Here is a 21528-nt window from a genome sequence, read left to right as displayed (position 1 = left end):
TGTGATGTCTGGATTACTGCATCAACCCTTTCACTGTCTGCTGAACATCTCTTTCTTTTGTAATGTCCCTTCTTCAAATCTTGTACTGTTCCTCTGGTGTCAAACTTATCTCAGATTCTTGCAATTGTTACTCTTGATGGTAATGGTGTTCCAAATTCAGCCCATTGGCAACATCATACCTCACTCACATTCTCTCTTTTCCAGTAACACTTTAGTACGCATTTCCATTGAGCCATCAATAACACCATGTTTACTGTCCTGGAACAAAAAAAAGTGTTATGTTTTTTATTACCTTCTGAATAATTACCCACAAAACTGCATTTATATCTCCTTTAATTAAAGAGATATTCAATTTCAGAAAGTGTATACATGTTTTTGGGACACCCTGTGTTTTATTTGCAAGAGAAACTGTAATAGCTTATAGACACAAATTCAGTAATTTATTGACTGTTCTTTTTTATGCATTCTTTTTTTTTTGTCCTTTTGCCTCGCTAAAGATATATTTCAGCCTCCCAAATAAAAATCATTTCAGCTGGCCATATTTTCAAACTGGACGTCTGCGTTTCGGAGTTAACGTCCGAAAAGCCTTTTACTAACACACGTTTCGGTAACAATGAGATTGCGCAAGAGGAAATTCCCGGTTCGTCTACCGTTCTGGCACATAACTGTTATCCGTGAGGTAGTTTCACTACACTTTTCCCGGCGATGAAGTGTTACAACTAGCTGTTGGATACTAGTGGTTTGCCAAATGAATTATCTGATACATTTCAGGTTAGAAGCTGTGTTATTACGTGACAACATCCGGTTTCAACACACTTCGTGGATCAAAAACACAGTTTCTCGTTTCTCTGTTACCTTCCCACCCTATCTCTGTGGTCAGCTGATGTTATTCGGACACTGTGTTGCAAATTAGTAAAACATGATATTTGTACCTGATAATATTCGTTTAACATCGTACAAAAAGGAAGAAAATTAGGTTTTAAAGCCTCGTCGACGAGGGAGCTATTAGAGACAAAGAAAGAGCTTGGATATAACAAGGCACAAGAACGTAATTGCGAAGAAACTAATCGATGAAGAGAGGAAGTAAAAACATCTTAAAGGAAAGCAAGTATACCGCAATGTAAGTCACACAGAAGTGAAGTAAATGGGAATTGCTGAGAAGCCAAGGCGGCATGGCTGTAGAAAGAAATGTGAATAAATCGAGAAAGAAACGGTTGTCGGAAGGAATGATTCAACATATAGAAAAGTGGAAACGGCCTTCTTAAAAGCAAGGGCAAACACATCAAAATATGTAATGGGGATGCGAATGGTCAACGCATAGAGAGCTGATTGGTGGAAAGAGTACATTTGAGGCATCCATGGGGAGAGGGGGGGGGGGGGGGGGGGGGGGGGAGTTGTCCGACGTGTTATAGAAGAAGTGGAAGTATATGGCGACAGGCGATTAAATAAGGCAGAAAGAATAGATAACATTCCGTCGGAATTTCTGTGATCATTGAGGGAAGTGGCAAACAAACTGTTACTGAGATTTATGTGCAGTATGAACGAGACTGATGGTATCAGACTCTCGGCGGTTTGCCTCTAAACTGTCTCAAAAAGAGCAACAGCAGGTAAGTGCGTGGACTATCGCACAATCAGCTTAACGTCTCATCCAAGTTACTGACGAGAGTAATTTACAGAAGAGTGGGAAAGAGAATCAAGGTGCTGCTAGATAAAGATCAGTTTTGCTTTCTGAGAGGTAAAGGCACTGGAAATACAGTTCTGAGGTTGCACTCAATAATGGAACCAAGACTTCAGAAAAATGAAGAAACGTTTATTGGATTTATGAACTTAGAAAATGCGATCGACAATTTAAAATGGCGCAACTTGTTTGAAATTCTGAGAAAAAATAGGAATAAGCTATAGGGAAAATGGGTTATATACAGTACGTACAAGGACCCAACGTGTGAGTGGGATTCAAATTCAGGGCGAAAGGACATGAATGACAAAAACTTCTGATGCTGCTGCTGTCATCAGTGAAAGTGGAGAAGAGTTACATGACCTACTGAGTGGTATGGAAGGTCAAATGAGCGCTTATTATCAGTTGAGCGTAGACTGAAGAAAGACGAAAGTACCAACGTTTCTACTTTGAAAGAAAAAAGAAATGATTGAAGAAGCAAGGAAGACATCAAACGCAGACTAGCACAGACAAAGAGGGCATTCCTGGCCGGAAAAGAAAACATAGGCCTTAATTTGAGGAAGAAAGTTTTGTGAATGTGCTCGTAGGTTTGGAGCACAGCATACGCAGTAGTGAATAATGGACAATGAGAAAGCCGCAAAAGAAGGGAACAGAAACATTTGTTGTGATGTTACCGAAGGTTATCTAAAATCTTATGGCCTGATAACGAATGAGAAGGCTTTTCGAACGCAGAATTAGTGACGAATGCAACACTAACAAGAAGACGAGACAGGGGATTAGGAAGCGAGTTAAGACATCATGGTGTAACTTCAGCGTTACTACAGGAAGTTGTAGAGAGTAAAACCTGTAGGAGAAGATATATAATGGAATACATCCTACACATGATTAAAAATGGAGAGTGGAAGTGCTACTGTGAGATGAAGAGACTGATTCAAGCAAGCAGTATCAAGCCTATCAGAATAATGACGGAAAAAAGCTGTGTGAGAGTGGTCCTGTCAATGACCTTAATCTGTTTAGGGAATGGTTGCGCGGAAATTATTAACTTGCTCTTCCACAATGAGAAAACCGTTTCTATTCTGGTCTCGTCCTATCCCTGATCTCGTCCCACGAGGGTTTAGTGCTACTACTCACATCAAAAAAAGTTTTGCATCACTCAGGTGCCCAGATGTCCTGAAGGATAGATGTTGACTGTGGATATTGCATCACAGACCCAGTCCCTGTGACTGTCCAGCTATGTCACTAAACCCGCCCAAAGATGTAAACAACCATGCATGTCCAGCGTCTATTAGACGGAAGGGGTCGTACAGCCCATCAGTTCCAGTCATTCCATCAGGAAGTAGGTACACGGCTCGCGTTGTCTGTAGTTCAACCATGCCTAGACGGTCAACACTGCGGTTCGATCGCTTCCGCATTGTTACATTGTGACAGGAAGGGCTGTCAACAGGGGAAGTGACCTGCGTCTCGGAGTGAACCAAAGCATTGTCGTTCAGACATGGAGGAGATACAGAGAGACAGGAACTGTCGATGACATGCCTCACTTGGCCCACCCAAGGGCTACCTACTGCAGTATATGACCGTTACCTAAGGATTATGGCTCGGAGGAAACCTGACAGCAACGCCACCCTGTTGAATATTGGTTTTCCTGCACCCACAGAGCGTCGTATCGCGACTCCAACTGTGCACAGTAGGGTGCATGATGCGCAACTTCACTCCTGACGTCCATAGCGAGGTTCGTCTTTGCAACCACGACACCATGCAGCACGGTACAGTTGGGCCCAACAACATGCCGAATGGATCGCTCAGGATTGGCATCACGTTTTCTTTACCGATGAGTGTCGCATATGCCTTCAACCAGACAATTGTCGGAGACGTGTTTGGAGACAGCCCGGTCAGGCTGAACGCCTTAGACACAGTGTCCATCGAGTTCAGGAAGGTGCAGGTTCCCTGCTGTTTTGGGGTCGCATTATGTGGGGCCGACGTACGCTGCTGGTGGCCATGGAAGGCGCCATAACAGCTGTACGATACGTGACTGCCATCCTCCGACCGATAGTGCAACCATATCGGCAGCACATTAGCGAGACATTCGTCTTCATGGACGACAATTCGGGTCCCCATCTCGCACATCCTGTGAATTACTTCCTTCAAGATAACGACATCTCTCGATTAGATTAGCCAGCATGTTCGCCAGACATGAACTCTTGCGAACATGCATGGTATAGATTAAAAAGGGCTGTTTATGGTCGACATGATCTACGCCGAATCGCCGTTGAGGAGCGGGACAACCTGGACCAACAGTGGTTGAAGAATACAGGCATGCATCAATGCAAGATGACGTGCTACTGGGTATTAGAGGTACTGGTGTGTAGAGCAATGTGGACCACCACCTCTGAAGGTCTCGATGTATGGTGGTACAACATGCAATGTGTGGTTTTCATAGCAGTAAAATGGGTGAAAATGATCTTTATGTTGATATATATTCCAGTTTACTGTACAGGGTCAGGAACTCTCGGAACCGAGGTGATGCAAAACTTTTTTGATGCGTGTATTTTGAAAATATTACATTCTGACACAGAAAATTTATTACCCATTTCCTCGTTTCATTAAAGCTTTCGTCGCTCCAGTTTGAACGTGTTCGGTATTTCTACGCAAAATCAGTAAAGCATCTCCATCTAATCTTTATACATTTCACCTACTTGTCAAAGATCCTTACTCAGTTTTTACTCTGCAGTGAAGGAGTTCAAAGGTGTATGTTAAACTCAATTCAGTAATCGAAAATTCGCTTTGTGGATTGTATTGTATGTTAACTGGGGGCCTAGAAACGGCGGAGAGGCTCCGTCCCGCCGCAACCACAGTGGTCCACAACCCCACGACGACTACTGCAGTCCACTTCACCCCTCCGCCGCCCAACACCGAACCATTCTTTGAGGGTTATTATGCTATTCGGTCCCTCGTGGACAACCCCCCCCCCCCCCCCCCCCCCACTCCTCAGTAATCGAAAATTCGCTTTGTGGATTGTATTGTATGTTAACTGAGGGCCTAGAAACGGCGGAGAGGCTCCGTCCCGCCGCAACCACAGTGGTCCACAACCCCACGACGACTACTGCAGTCCACTTCACCCCTCCGCCGCCCAACACCGAACCATTCTTTGAGAGTTATTGTGCTATTCGGTCCCTCGTGGACAACCCCCCCTCCCCCTCCAGGGAACGTCTCACACCAGACGAGTGTAAAAATGGTTCAAATGGCTCTGAGCACTATGGGACTAAACTGCTAAGGTCGTCAGTCCCCTAGAACGTAGAACTAGTTTAACCTAACTAACCTAAGGACGTCACACACATCCATGCCCGAGGCAGGATTCGAACCTGCGACCGTAGCGGTCGCGCGGCTACAGACTGTAGCGCCTAGAACCGCTCGGCCACCCCAGCCGGCAGACGAGTGTTAACCCCTATGTTTGCGTGGTAGAGTAATGGTGGTGTATGCGTACGTGGGGAACTTGTATGCGCAGTAATCGCCGACATAATATAGCTGAGGCAGAATAAGGGGAACCAGCCCGCATTCGCCGAGGCAGAAGGAAAACTGCCTAAAAACCATCCACAGACTGGCCAGCTCACAGGACCTCGACACAAGTCCGCCGGATTCGTGCTGGGGACCAGGTGCTCTTTCTCAAGCCAGAAAGCCGTGCATTAGACTGCACCAATAATCGGGCGGGCCACTTTGTGGATAGTTAGCACTAATCCCTCTGTAAAAATGAAACATCTACGCTTTAGATGGGGGTGACTGTCCAGGACAAGGTTGCTCCATGGCTCTCTTAGTAACATAGCATCTCCTCTGCCAGTAAGATTATGTTATTCTCGTTGTTTAAGTCGTTTTATTCTCCTCAAATACATTTTCCAGATTTGTAAATTTTTTTGCTTCTTTTTGGTTGTCTATTTGCTACATATAGCGTGACGAGAAACTCTACGTACCACAGTTTTAAAACGATATTCGTAGATGGATTCTTTGAGCTTCGTGTGATACGTACAGGTGTTCGACAGACGAACAGTGTATCCCCCTTGCTGTTTAACGTAATTCAGAAAGATGTTACACTGTTGCTCATTAAAAACGCAACAGAATGTAGGCAGTGTGCAACAAGAGTAAAAATAGTTTAATGTGCAAATTATTAGCATTTAAGTACAACCACACAAGGCAGCTTCCAGGCCCGTATGAGCGCAGGAGAGCACAGCCATCGTTTCTGAATTGTTTTACTAACTGTAACTAGAAGCGGTATATTTTGATGTAACGGAGAGCTTTGTAGTTTAAGTTCTAAGTTGATTGCGTGTTTGTGTATTTACGAGGCGCAGTCCGTATTTTTATAACTGTTTAGTGTATAATTCCGCTACCTTCAGAGTGCTTAAGGACTGTGGGTGCTGTATTCGGATATGAGCTGATTTGCTGACCGCACTCAACTCCAGGCGTTACTGGCTTCGGTGACACAGCTTGAGGCCATTCCCTAGAGAAATAGGCACCAGTCTGGAGGCCACACAAGGGATCCAAGGGACATCCATCACGTCGGTGCATCCCCCAATCAGTCCACTACTTTGACTGCGCTGCCTACTCCCTGCACTGAAGTTGTCCCCTCACTTACACTCGAGTTGGAGGTCGTTTCAAGGTGTGGCAGGCAGGCTGGGACGATCGAAAGGCCATCCTGGTTCGTTTGACAGGTTTCAGTTACTGTCTGTGGCTGACAAAGGTAAATGTAGTCGCTGGTCCTATTTCAGAGGAAGCCTCTCGGTGTGCAAGATCCAGGCATTAGTGGTAGTTGTCAACTCAAATGTGAGGCACATAATGAAGCCCTTAGAGACATGGCAGCCAAGGAGGGGAAGAACAATGTGCATACCGGGAGGAGACATTCCAGATGTGGAACGGCTGCTTCTGGATGACATGAAGAGTACAGGGTGCAGCCAGTTGCAGGTGTCGGCTCATGTCGACACTAATGGTGTGCGTCAGTCTGGATTGGAAGAGTTTCTCTCTGGTTTCGGGTGACTATAGAGTTGTATAGACAGCCACTCTTGCTTCCGAGATGAAGGCAGAACTTATCATCTTTAGCGTTGTCGACAGGAACGATAGCAGACCATAGCTACAAGGCCAAATGAAGGGTTTGAATGAGAGGCTCACACTGTTATGCAACGGTGTAGACTGCAAATACCTCGACATAGGCCGTAGGGTGGTGGGGTTTTGCGTTCCGCTTAGTAGGTCAAGGGTCAGTTACATACAGGCGGCGGCTGCACGAATATTCGTGGCTGTGTGGAATGGACTGGGCGGTTTTCGGGAGAGACGATCTTGGAAAACTACAAAAAGGGCTTCAATCTCTAAGGTTATGGGACAAACATAGGACGATGGTAGACCTAGGAGCAATAAGTATTATAGTTATGCATTATCGTAGCTGTTCTGTGAAGCAACAAAAGCTCCAAGCGCTAATAGAACGCACTGAAGTGCAAATTTTTATCGGAACTGAAAGGTGGCTAAATACGGGGACAAGTTCGGCCGAAATGTTTACAAAGGTCAGAAAGGATAAACACAGTTGGTAGCGGCGTGTTTCTTGCTGTTATTAGTAGTCGCTCTTGTAATAAAACTGGAGTAGATGCTTCCTGTGAGTTAGTATGGACATAGGTTGCACTTGAAATAGGAATAAGTTAAAAACTGGTCCCTTTCACCAACCACCCCACTCAGATGAAACAGTTACAGAAAGGTTCAAAGAAAACTTGAGATATTACAATTGGTGGTGACTTAATTTACCCTCGATATGTTGGCAAACACGTGTTTAAAGTCGATGGTAGGCGTGAAACACCGTCCGAAACTGTACTAAATGCTCTCTCCGAAAGTTATTTTGGACTATTAATTTAGGAGCCCACGTGAAGTGCAACTGGTAGCGAAAACATGCTTCACCTCTTAGTGACAAATAGTCCTGACCAAATAGAGAGTATCACGGTGGATACAGCGATTAGTGACCACGAGGTTATACGACACACCAAAAATGAAGACAAAATATAGCTGTTTTAAAAAGAAGATAAAAATTCGGTCGACTCTGCCCTAAGAGACAATGTCTGCTCGTTCCACACTGACTATATATGCGTAGACCGGTTGTGACGAGTAAGAAATAGGCTCGACGGTAACTGAAAGATATATAGCACATAAATTAATAAGAAGCTGAACTGACACACCATGGTAAACAAAACGGGTTATATCATTATTGCAGAAACAACGAAAAAAGCGTGTCTAATTTAAAAATCTCGAAGTTTGGCTATGTTTTCCACACACTCAACATTTAGCACCAACTTTATTGCGAGATGTTTTTAATAATTTCCGTAACGAAACTCTGTCTCGAAATCCATCTAAAATTCCAATGATATTCTGCTGGTATGTATACTGCTGCTCCAAGACGCAATGAATACCTCCACTGCGGAACAGCAATGGTAATATTACCGATAACAGAGCTACTAATCAAGAGTTACTAAACACGGTTTTCTGAAATTCTTTCACCAAAGAAGATGAAGTGAATATTTCAGATTTCGAAACAATAACAGCTGCCAACATGACTACGTTTTCTCAGTGTAATAAATCAGCTTAATAAAGCTTATTTACCATTCATGTTCGTTTCAGACCCGGTCCGGCGGTTAATCTGAGTACAGAGCTTACATTGACCCACACAGAAAATTCATAGTGGGTAAAACATGCACTCTAGATTAGTGGGAATGTAGTGTACACTGGCAGAACGTTGACTGAGCACCTGTGCTAACTGAAGTTACAACCATGTACTTATATTTTAGTGCGAGTTCTCTTCTGCTTTTGGGAGCGCTGCTCACCCAAACAACATTCCAAGTATTCCAATGTGGGGCAGCATCATCGTACAGGGTTGATTGTAACCTAAAATACTGGTGTAGTTGCTGCCACCCGTTTGGAAACGCTGTGGTCTGAAATAGAACAGCTTTCTCAAACGATGAGGATCTCTGTTAATCATCGGGAGGTATAGCAGCCGTTCTGATAGGGACAGTTGCTCCGCCAACGTTCTCTCAATGTGTCAATGTGCGAACACGTGCATTTATGAAAATATATGTTCGAGACAAGTACCCTAAAAAGGAAAGGAAGAGAAGCGGCGCAGAGAAGCGATATACATTGTTTTTGCATATTTTTAATTTAGCGGAAATCGGATGCTTATTCTGAGCGCTTATCATAGATGATCAGTAATAGCAATTTTTTAGATTATTAAGCATTTAGAATCTGACATATCGCGTGCCAGTTTTACAGTTAGTGAAATCATTTTTCGTCAGATAGTGACTCTCTTGGCCCCGGCTATTCGATTTTTCTGTGCACTTTTAGGATTAGAATATCAGTAAAGATTTGTCTTTCCTTTGATACTATGACTATCTTATTACCAAGGAAATTTAACTCGACCTTTTTCCGTTACTTTTAGTATCTTGACTTTTTGCGTCAGCTGTAGAGAATTCTTCAGCTTCTTTGGGTGAAGCAAAATAATAAATGAATTTATCACATTTGTATTAATGTGTGTGAGCGAAGGTTAATAGCCACATTTGACAGGCAGGCCATAAAATCAAAACAGCTTGGGCTGATGTATTCTGAAACTGGAAACAAGGAGCAGAGCGGTTAAGCAACAATTTCTTTTGACATTAGTTGCAACAGAACATTAAAAAAACGTTGAAACCGCAAACGTCATTCTCTCTATATCGTCATTTCAGTTGAAATTAATGGAGGATAATCGAAGCGCGCTATGGAAAATATTCAGCAGATTAAAGGCACTGGCGAGACGGAGTCTTGCGATACGAGAATCCAACAACGATGAAACTTCAAACTTTATGACATTTTTAAAGGCTCCAGCAGAAGAAATGAGAGGATAAAATCGTGGTTACAAAGGGATCGTTACATATGACTTCCCCGCGATAATCAAAATGAAATTCTCGAGCTGATACAACTACGCACCCAGACAAAACATGAATCACCGGACCAGTTTAAAAGTATGAAGAAATTTGTATAATAACTCCAATCATATACAACCGCTCGTTCCACGATGGACCCGTACCCAAAGAGTGGAAAGTTGCACAGGTCACACCAACACACAAGAAAGGAAATAGGAATAATCCTCTGAATTACACACCTGTATCATTGACGTGAATGTGTAAAAGGATTTTGGGATACACCCTGTGTCCGACATTGTGAATTACTTTGAAGAAAACAATCTATTGACATGTAGTGGGCACGGAATCAGAAAATATTGTTCTTCCGAAACAGAACTAACTCTTTATTCACAAGATATAATGAGTCCTATCGACAGGGGACTCCAAATTGATTCCATTTCCTGGATTTCCAGTAGGCTTTTTACACCGTTCCTCACAATCGACTTCTAATCGGATTGGGTGCCTATGGAGTACCGCCTCAAATGGCCGAATGGATTTGTGATTCCCTGTCTGTCAGTTCGTAGTAAGTGACGAAAAGTCATCGAGTGAAACAGAGTTGATATGTGATATCTCACAAGAAAATGTCATAGGTCATTTGACCTTTGTAAAGGAGATTTAGGAGACAATATGAGCAGTTATCTTAAATTGCTTGGTGATTATATTGTTGTTTACTGTCTAGTAAAGTCATAAGAACTGCAAATTGATCTAGACAGACATGTGTATGGCGCAAAAGCTGGCAATTAACTCTAAATAACGAAAAGTGAGAGGTCATCCCATTGAATGCTAAAAGGAATCCGTTAAATTTCGGTTACACGACAAGTCACACAAATTTAAAGGCTGTTAATAGGCATAAATCCCTAGGTATTACAGTTATGAACAACTTAAATTGGAACAATCACATAATTAAAGTTGTGGGCAAGACTAACCAAAGACTACTTTTTATTGGTAGTACACTTTGTAGAAGCAAAACAAATCTAATGAAGAAACTGCCTGCACTACGCTCGTCACCTATTCAGGAGTATTGTTGCGCGGTATGGCATCCTTATAAGATAGGGCTGTCGGAGGACATCGAAAAAATTTAAATAAGGGCAGCTCGTTTTGTATTATCGCGGAATAGGGGAGATGGTGTCACGGATGCGATACGCGACGTGGGCTGACAATCATTTCGTTGCCCCGAGATCTTTTCACGAAATTTCAGTTGCCGACTACCTCCTCCTATTGGGAAAATATTTTGCTAACGCCCATGTACACTGGAAGAAATGATCATCATAATAAAATAAGGGAAATGAGATCTCACGCCGAAAGATTGAAGTGGTTTTTTACCTGCGTGCTGTTCGAGAGTGGAACGGTAGAAAAATTGAGTGAAGTTTATTCAATGAACACTCTACGAGGCACGTAAGTGTGAATAGCAGAGTAGTCATGTAGCTAGAAGTAGGAATAATTCCTTCTACATCCTATATACAAGGAAGTATTATGCAGCAACTGGTAATCAGAAATCACATTTCAGTGTTGTATATGACAAGAACAAGTTATGTCGCGTATAAGAAAGACAAATATCTACCAGCAGGTGTCGAAATTCTACAGCGGCGTGCTTGGGGATTGTGGGGCTGCAGTTTGTCGATGCGTCACATTGCTGTTCGTACTGCTCGGTTTCCCAGGACTGTCATGAGCAAATGGAATCGGATTTAGGAAGGTCATACTCATCGCCAGAGGATCTCCGCTGCCCCACGGGATTAGCTCTGGACAGGGCAGACATTTTGTTCACTCAACCGTGCAGGATCGTACAGTCACATCACGTCACATTCGTGAAGAGATGACACACGAATGGAAATCGTGATGATCCATATCACACCAATCAGGAGTCGGCGGAGAAAAGATGGAACGGCGTTGGCCACCTCTAGTCATCAGCTTTGTTTGTCAGCTAGCCTGGTGCAGTGTACCAAAGGAAGGATTCAGCATTCTGCCATCTTCAGTAAAGATGGAGCACAAATTGGCCCAGGAAAAGGTTTGGAAGGAACTCTAGTAAAACTTTGTAACATTGCGTCCATACTGCAAACTCGAAGTGTATGTTGGTAACGCCTGTCGAGAGCTGGTTCTTCTTCTTCTTTTTCTCCCTTTAAGTGTAAGTCCTCTTGTGTTACGGTCTCGACGAGAAGTTCTCCCGCCATCTCTTCACTGGTCGACCAAGTGATCTGACACTGCTAAGGTAGTACTGTAGCGTGGGTTTTGGGAGCCATTTGCAACTCATTCGTTGTAGATGTTTTCTCCAGTTGTCATGGTAATGCTGCATATAACGGGTGATCGGTTCCATTTCAAGTTCCTTTAATACGTCTTCATTCCCTTCGCGATCCCATTTGGTGTAACCAGCCGTTCGTCTCAAGAACTTCATTCCACAGGCTGTTAGTCTTTTCAGCTACTTTTCCGAATTCGCTGCCACAACGCAGCGTAGGTCTTGCTAAGGCCATATAAAGGCTTAATATGGTGTTCTCCTGGACTCGAAAAGGTTTCACTGCCTTATTAACGACTCCCATTGTTGTTGTATACCTGGTTGTTTTATCAGCAACATTTCTTTCTATCAGGAAGGATAAGCTAAAGATGTGAACGTGTTCACTGTTTCCAGAAATTTACTTTTCAAACAGATCGTATTTTGTATTACGTATTTTTCGTGGATGACAATGATTTTTATTTTTTCGGTATTGATGTCCATGGTGTATTTGTCGGATATTCTCTGTAAATACAAACAAATACGTAATAAATAATTTTTAACATAGAGGTATCATTTTATGTGGGGAGCTGTCGAGACCAAATATAATGGCAGAACAAGTGATTTGTATAGCCAGTGATGCAGCTATGTTCTCATTTCGTTTGCGGGAAATGTTTTAAGTGTTCAACGAAATAACAACGTTAGCATAATAGATGGTAGGGTGCGATAAAACTGAATTTGTGGAGAAAAACACATCGTTTGTTGTTACCGCAAAGACAAATACACACATATAGGTAATAAATAATTTGGAACTAAATTATCATTTCTGATTTTGCTGCATCTTGGCATTTGTGCTATTAATGTATGTATGCTACAGCACTCTGTATGTATGTATGTACACTGCAGCTCAGGCTGCGCTCTACAGGTCAGTTTATTACCGCAACCTATGTTTTATACTGATATTCGTTTGCCAACTCACAGGCAACTAGTTATTTTACAAACTACCATAGTCGTTGGGTTGTTCAACAGTCGGTAACAACATCAAGTTTAATATCGACATTCGCTAGTTCGGCAACTGGAAATCAAAATGCTACCTTCCAACCTAAACTAGACCTCTGGATACCGCACACTTCGGTCTGCTGACACCACGACGTAAATTCTGTCTTTGAGACTAAATTATTAATAATATTGGAACACAGATAGCCTGGAAATTTCGTATATATCAAAGAAAAAGACTACAGCCGAGATACGCATTGCCGACGTAATTTGTTATGACATTTATACGTGGGAATGTGGAGAATAAGTTTCCCCTGTCGACTGTGGTCAGAGTTGTATGTGAAAGGAAAAAAAAGAGAATGAGACATTGAAGATAAGACATATCTTTGTGTTTTTCTACATAATTTCCAAGTACATTGAGACATTTGTCATACCGCTTTATAAGCTTCAAAAAGCCTTCCAGGGAAAAAAACAGGGCGTTGCATACGGAAGAAGCGTTGAACGGCTTGTTTGACTTCAGCATTGCTGCCAAAGCGCCTTCCGCCGAGAGCCTTCTTCAAATCATGAAACAGATGGAAGTCACTTGTTGCGAGATGCGGACTGTAAGGCGGATGGTGTAGGCGCTCCCAACCAAGAGTTGCAATATGGTTTTGCGTTCCCGTCGCCGTGTGTGGTCTCGCATTGTCACCCAACAGCAGAACGCCAGATCTGAGAAGGCCAGGCCGCTTTTTCCGAATAACCTCATTCAGTTTCGACATAGTGGTGAAGTACTGCGATGCACTAATGGTTGTATCCTCCAGAAAGTCCAGCAACAAAACTCCTTTGGCGTCCCATAAAACGGTGAGTAGCACTTTAGGACAGGCGATGATGGATGTTTCCACTCCATCGTTGCGGTATTCGATTCGGGCGTGTAATGGTCGACCCACGTTTCATCGTACGTCACAATCCGAAACAGAAGCTCATTGCCAGATTCATGGTAATGCACGAGCTGTTCCAGGCTGAACGTGCGCGTTCACGTGCAGTGTCGTCTTTCGCCCATATCACACAACTCTGCCCACAGCCTACAGGGGAAACTTATTTTCCAACTCCCTTCGCACATAAAATGTGTCAATAACATAAACGCCAATATGCTACAAAAGAAAAATGTGAGGGAAAGGTGATCCACAAGTTTCTGTTTAAGAGCTGTTCGTTGGTTAGGACATTATGTCCTCCCATTGGCTACCTCCAACTTAACATGGAGACGCATTGGCAATATCTACAACATACCACAAACTAACGCATTGTGTGGTCGGCCCTTCGTAAAGTTTAGTTGGAACTCTGCCGCGCCTATTTGAAGGGTGACAGGATTTAGGGAAAGCACAGAAACCTTAAATCAGGCTAACCAGGAGTTTTAGCCCGACGGTCAACATCTACATCTACGTCTACATCCATATTCCGCAAGCCACCTGACGGTGTGTGGCGGAGGGTACCTTGAGTACCTCTATCGGTTCTCCCTTCCATTCCAGTCTGTATTGTTCGTGGAAAGAAGGATTGTCGGTATGCCTCTGTGTGGGCTCTAATCTCTCTGATTTTATCATCATGGTCTCTTCGCGAGATGTACGTAGGAGGGAGCAATATATTGCTTGACTCCTCGGTGAAGGTATGTTCTTTTCAACAAAAGCCCGTACCGATCTACTGAGCGTCTCTCCTGCAGAGTCTTCCACTGGAGTTTATATATCATCTCCGTAACGCTTTCGCGATTACTAAATGATAGTGTAACGAAGCGCGCTGCTCTCCGTTGGTTCTTCTCTGTCTCTTCTATCAAGCCTATCTGGTACGGATCCCACACTGCTGAGCAGTATTCAAGCAGTGGGCGAACAAGCGTACTGTAACCTACTTCCTTTGTTTTCGGATTGCAGTTCCTTACGATTCTTCCAATGAATCTCAGTCTGGCATCTGCTTCACCGACGATCAACTTTATATGATCATTCCATTTTAAATAACTCCTAACGCGTACTCGCAGATAATTTATGGAATTAATTGCTTCCAGTTTCTGACTTGCTATGTTGTAGTTAAATGATAAGCGATCTTTCTTTCTATGTATTCGCAGCGCATTACACTTGTCTACATTGAGGTTCAATTGCCATTCCCTGCAGCATGCGTCAATTCGCTGCAGATCCTCCTGCATTTCAGTACAATTTTCCATTATTACAACCTCTCGATATACCACAGCATCATCCGCAAAAAGCCTCAGTGAACTTCCGATGTTATCCACAAGGTCGTTTATGTATAATGTGAATAGCTACGGTCCTTTGACACTCCCCTGCTGCACACCTGAAATAACTCTTACTTCGGAAGACTTCTCTCCATTGAGAATGACATGCTGCGTTCTGTTATCTAGGAACTCCTCAATCCAATCACACAATTGGTCTTAGTGCAACATCTCAGGTGATTGCTGCTGCCGACTGGCGTTCGCGTAATCTGCTGCGTCGAGTGCGGACTCGGTGAGGGTAGGCGTCCTGGCGAGGCGGGCCGCTACTCAGGGAGATGGAGCGGCGGCCCTCCAGCGCAGTGAGCGGCGCGACGGGAAGCTGTCGGCGCAGACGCTGCCGACGGCGGCGCTGAAATATGTCGCGCCGACCGGGGGCGACAGCCGTAATGAAATCTTCCATCAGGCGGCTCATCAGCGGGCTCCGACGCGCCGCTGGGCTGCGCTGTCCTCCGCGCCGTAATTGATCCACCGTGGCGCCGGAAGCTTTCTGGGTCACTCCTCCTGGCACTCTGCATCTCTTCCTCGGCAAATGCAGTCTCTGAAGAATGGGGGGTGCAGAGGAAGGTTATAACACATCGTCACTGTTGTATAACCCTTCACGTCGGCATGATACTTACACTGAAGTGACAAAGGTGATGTATTAGTGATATGCAGATGGCGGTAGTATCGCGTACGGAAGGAACGAGGGTGAGTCAAACGAAAGCCCTGAATTTGTAATAACAAATCGAAATTTCTTGCTGTTATCCTGTAAGTTGGTTCAAATGGTTCAAATGGCTCTGAGCACTATGGGACTTAACGTCTATGGTCATCAGTCCCCTAGAACTTAGAACTACTTAAACCCAACTAACCTAAGGACATCACACAACACCCAGTCATCACGAGGCAAAGAAAATCCCTGACCCCGCCGGGAATCGAACCCGGGAACCCGGGCGTAGGAAGCGAGAACGCTACCGCACGACCACGAGCTGCGGACTGTAAGTTGGTAAACGTGCTACAAACAGCGTGCAGAATGGCCTGTAGGTGGCAGCATAGTGCAGACGCACATACCGTCGCAGAAACAGTATAAAGATGGCCGCCCCACTTGCGACTTGCAGCTGGGAGTAACAACGTCCTCTTATTCGGTTTTTGCGTAGCGAAGGTGTTAAACATATTGAAATTAATCGACGAATGAAGTTTCGGTACGGTGATGCATGTTTGTCACAGCAGCAAGTCTACGAATGGGGTAGGAAGTTCGCAAATGGTGTGACTTCAGTGGAAGATGCTCCTCGTCCAGGTCAGGCACAACGAGTTGTGCAGCAGTTCAGGCCATAGTGAAGGAAAACCGCCGAGTGACACTGAATGACATTGCAGCGTGTTTACAGATTAGTCATGGGTCAGCACACCACAATGTGCATGATGTGCTCCACTTTCACAAAGTGTCTACAATATGGTTGCCACGGCAACTGACTCCTGAAATGTGTGAACGTCGTGTTGATTCTTGTGAAGAACTTCTTCGGCGCTTTGAACGAGAAGGTGATGGCTTCCTTGCAAGAATCGTTACTGGGGATGGAACCTGGGTCCACTTCCACCAACCCGAAACGGAGAGAGCGAGCAACGAATGGCGCCATTCCTCGTCACCAAAACCAAAAAAGTTTCGAACAGAACCATCAGCAGGGAAGGTTATGATGACACTCTTTTGCGGCGAAACAGGCGTCATTTGGAACATTACATGCCTAGAGGGACCACTGTCATCAGTGCGTCATACACAGATCTCCTATAAAATCATCTGTGGCCTGCAATCAAATCAAAGCGACGTGGATTGTTGTCAGCAGGTGTCCTTTTGTAACATGACAATGCAAGGCTCCACACTGTCCATACAACAGTTGCAACAACCACAGACCTGCATTTTGAGTGTCTTTCTTATCCACCATACTCACCAGACCCCGCCCCAAGTGATTACCATATGTTTGGACCACTCACAGACGCAATGGGAGGAAAGAAGTTCCGTTCTGATGAAAAGGCACGCCACGCGGTGCGTCAGTGGTTGCGCGAACTACCAAAAGAATTTTTTTTTTCTAAAGGAATTTATACACTTTGCAAACGCTGGAGGACTTGCATTGAGCCGGCCGGAGTGGCCGAGCGGTTCTAGGCGCTACAGTCTGGAACCGCGCGACCGCTACGGTCGCAGGTTCGAATCCTGCCTCGGGCATGGGTGTGTGTGATGTCCTTAGGTTAGTGAGGCTTAAGTAGTTCTAAGTTCTAGGTGACTGATGACCTCAGAAGTTAAGTCCCATAGTGCTCAGAGCCATTTGAACCATCTGAACTTTCATTGTGTGTGGGGGATATTATGTTGAAAAGTGATACAGCTTTGTACCACTTCTGCACAATAAATAATATCTTAAAAAATATTTAAGGTATTCATTTGACTCACCCTCATATAAAAGGACAGTACATTGGCGGAGATGTCATTTGTACAAGGGTAATTCATGTGAAAAGTTTTCCGACGTGATTATGGCCGCACGAATGGACTTCGAACACAGAATTGTAGTTGGAGCCACGCGCGTGGGACATTCCACTTTGTAAATCGTTAGGAAATTCAATATTCCGAGATCAACAGCACCAAGAATGTGCCGAAAATACTGAATTTCAGGCATTACCACTCCCCACGGATAATGTAGTGGCGGACGAGCTTCACTTAACGACGCGGAGCAGGGTGTTTGGTACAGTTGTGAGTGTTAACAGACAAACAACACAACGTAAAATAACCGCAGAGATCAATGTGCGACGTACGAGGAACATTAGGACAGTTCGGCGAAATTTGTTGTTAATGGACTAGAGCAGGAAACGACCGACATGAGCGTCTTTGCTAAAAGCACGACATCGCGTGCAGCGCCTCTCCTGACCTCGTGATCGCATCAGTTGGACCCTAGACGACGAAAAACCGTTGCCTGGTCAGACGAGTCTCGATTTCAGTTGGTAAGAGCTGACGGTTAGATTGTAGTGTGGTGCAGACCTCACGAAGGAAGAATGCAAGTTGTCAAGAAGGCGCTGTGCAAGCTTGTGGTGGCTCCGTAATGGTGTAGGCTGTGTTTTCATGGAATGGAATGGCTACTCTGATCCAACTGGACCCATCATTATATGGAAATGTTTATGATTGGCTACTTGGAGAGCATCTGAAGCCATTTACAACTGAACAACACGCGGCGTGTCCTAGGATCACAATTGTTCGCGACTGAAGAACATTTTTGACAATCAGAGCGAATGGTTCCGCCACCCACATCGCCCCACATGAATCCCATCGAACATGAGCGAATGGTTTCGCCACTCACATCGCACCACATTAATCCCATCGAACATTCATGGGACATAACTGAAAGGTCAGTTTGTGCACAAAATGATGCAACACTTCCGCAGTTGTGGACTCTTATAGAGGTAGCATGGTTATTACTTCTTCAGGGAACTTTCCACAACTTCAGTCCGTGTCACGGCGAACTGTTGCACTACGCCGGGCAAAAGGAGGTCCGGCACAATGTTAGGAGGTACAAAAATGACTTATGTCTTCTCAATATATATCCGTCCATCACCTGTTTGTTCTCAGATGGGCTAGTGTTATAATTCTATTACTTAACCCTTCTTCCACTAGAGGATACCTCTCATCGGTCAAGATAACGCATTCCTGAACAGGCATAACTTTTTTCATTGTTCATACTGTGAAGAAAAATTATGATAGTCACAATCCTGAAGAGTAAATAACTTCTCGAAGTTCTTGGTGCCATTTTATTTACCATAATCGTATTGATCTCGACAACTGGTCTAAAGTCCAAATGCGGATGACGCACAGACAATTAAAAATACCGACGTTGTCGGCACATTGCGACAAAAAAGAAAGGATCTCTCTGACTTCATGAACAACAAATAACTGAGCGAGGACGAATACGGCGAAGAGAAACAACCGTATGTTGTTGCAACTAAACTACAAGACAGACGTCGCGATCATCAACAGGTGCCTTGATGATACAAATGAATAAGTAAATTCAATGAACAAGACAACCCAAAAGTCAAGTATTGTCACAACTTTTCTTTCTTCTTTTCGAATAATCACTCTTCCAGTAGCTCTTACAACCTACTTACTCAATTAACTGTTGGATCTATTTCAGTCTCTTCTCTGTTGTATCATGGAAGTTATTTCCTGATGCCTTAAACAAAAAGTCTTATCAACCTCTCCCGACTTCTTGCATAGCGCCCATTAAATGCTTCGATACTCTTTTGTTCCGGTTTTCCCACAGTCCCCGTCTCACTGACATTCCCAGAAATTTCTTCCTCAAGTTAAGACCTATGTCTACTACAAGTAGCCTTCTCTTCGCCAGGAATAGCTTTTTGGTCAGTGTTACTCTGCTTTTTATGTCTTCCATGCTACTTTTGTCATGGGTTATTTTGCTGAGTAGGTAACAGGATTCCTTAAATTCATCTACTTCGTCATCGCCAACATTACTCTTATGGTTCTCGCTGTTTTCATTTCTGTTACTTCTCATTACTTTCGTATTTCTTCGATTTAATCTCAATACATTTTCTATATTCATTAGGCTGATCACTCTATTCAACACATCCTGTAATTCTTCACTTTCACTGAGGATTTTTTTTTGGGTCATGAGTCTTCTGACTGGTTTGATGCAGCCCACCACAAATTCCTCTCCTGTGACAACCTCTTCATCTCAGAGTAGTACTTGCAACCTACGTCCTCAATTATTTGCTGGATATATTCCAATCTCTGTTTTCCTCTACAGTTCTTGCCCTCTACAGCTCCGTCTAGTACCATGGAAGTCATTCATACACGTCTTAACAAACGTTCTATTACCCTGTCCCTTCTCCTCATCAGTGGTTTTCACATATTCCTTTCATCTCCGATTTTCTGCAGTCTACATCTACATCTACATCTAAATGATTACTCTGCAATTCACATTTAAGTGCTTGGCAGAGGGTTCATCAAACCACAATCATACTATCTCTCTACCATTCCACTTCCGAACAGCGCGCAGGAAAAACGAACACCTAAACCTTTCTGTTCGAGCTCTGATTTCTCTTATTTTATTTTGATGATCATTCCTCCCTATGTAGGTTGGGCTCAACAAAATATTTTCGCATTCGGAAGAGAAAGTAGGTGACTGAAATTTGGTAAATAGATCTCGCCGCGGCGAAAAACGTCTTTGCTTTAATGACTTCCATCCCAACTCGCGTATCATATCTGCCACATGCCACACTCTCTCCCCTATTACGTGATAATACAAAACGAGTTGCCCTTTTTTGCACCCTTTCGATGTCCTCCGTCAATCTCACCTGGTAAGGATCCCACACCACGCAGCAATATTCTAACAGAGGACGAACGAGTGTAGTGTAAGCTGTCTCTTTAGTGGACTTGTTGCATCTGCTAAGTGTCCTGTCAATGAAACGCAACCTTTGGCTCGCCTTCCCCACAATATTATCTATGTGGTCTTTCCAACTGAAGTTGTTCGTAATTTTAAAACCCAGGTACTTAGTTGAATTGACAGCCTTGAGAATTGTACTATTTATCGAGTAATCGAATTCCAACGGATTTTTTTTGGAACTCATGTGGATCACCTCCCACTTTTCGTTATTTAGCGTCAACTGTCACCTGTCACACCATACAGCAATCTTTTCTAAATCGCTTTGCAACTGATACTGGTCTTCGGATGACCTTACTAGACGGTAAATTACAGCATCATCTGCGAACAACCTAAGAGAACTGCTCAAATTGTCACCCGGGTCATTTATATAGATCAGGAACAGCAGAGGTCCCAGGACGCTTCCCTGGGGAACACCTGATATCGCTTCAGTTTTACTCAGTGATTTGCCGTCTATTACTACGAACTGCAACCTTCCTGACAGGAAATCACGAATCCAGTCGCACAACTGAGACGATACCCCATAGGCCTGCAGCTTGATTAGAAGTCGCTTGTGAGGAACGGTGTCAAAAGCTTTCCGGAAATCTAGAAATACGGAATCAGCTTGAGATCCCCTGTCGATAGTGGCCATTACTTCGTGCGAATAAAGAGATAGCTGCGTTGCACAAGAACGATGTTTTCTGAGATCATGCTGATTACGTATCAATAGATCGTTCCCTTCGAGGTGATTCATAATGTTTGAATTCAGTATATGCTCCAAAACCCTACTGCAAACCGACGTCAATGATATAGGTCTGTAGCTCGATGGATTACTCCTACTACCCTTCTTAAACACTGGTGCGACCTGCGCAATTTTCCAGTCTGTAGGTACAGATCTATCGCTGAGCGAGCGGTTGTATATGATTGCTAAGTAGGGAGCTATTGTATCAGCGTAATGTGAAAGGAACCTAATCGGTATACAATCTGGACCTGAAGGCTTGCCCATATCAAGCGATTTGAGTTGCTTCGCAACCCCTAAGGTATCTACTTCTAAGAAACTGATCCTAGCAGCTGTTCGT

This window comes from Schistocerca americana, chromosome 1 (genome assembly GCF_021461395.2).
Source record: "Schistocerca americana isolate TAMUIC-IGC-003095 chromosome 1, iqSchAmer2.1, whole genome shotgun sequence".
Taxonomy (NCBI): domain Eukaryota; kingdom Metazoa; phylum Arthropoda; class Insecta; order Orthoptera; family Acrididae; genus Schistocerca; species Schistocerca americana.
The sequence above is the reverse complement of the archived record's forward strand: the minus strand, read 5'-3'. Positions refer to the sequence as shown.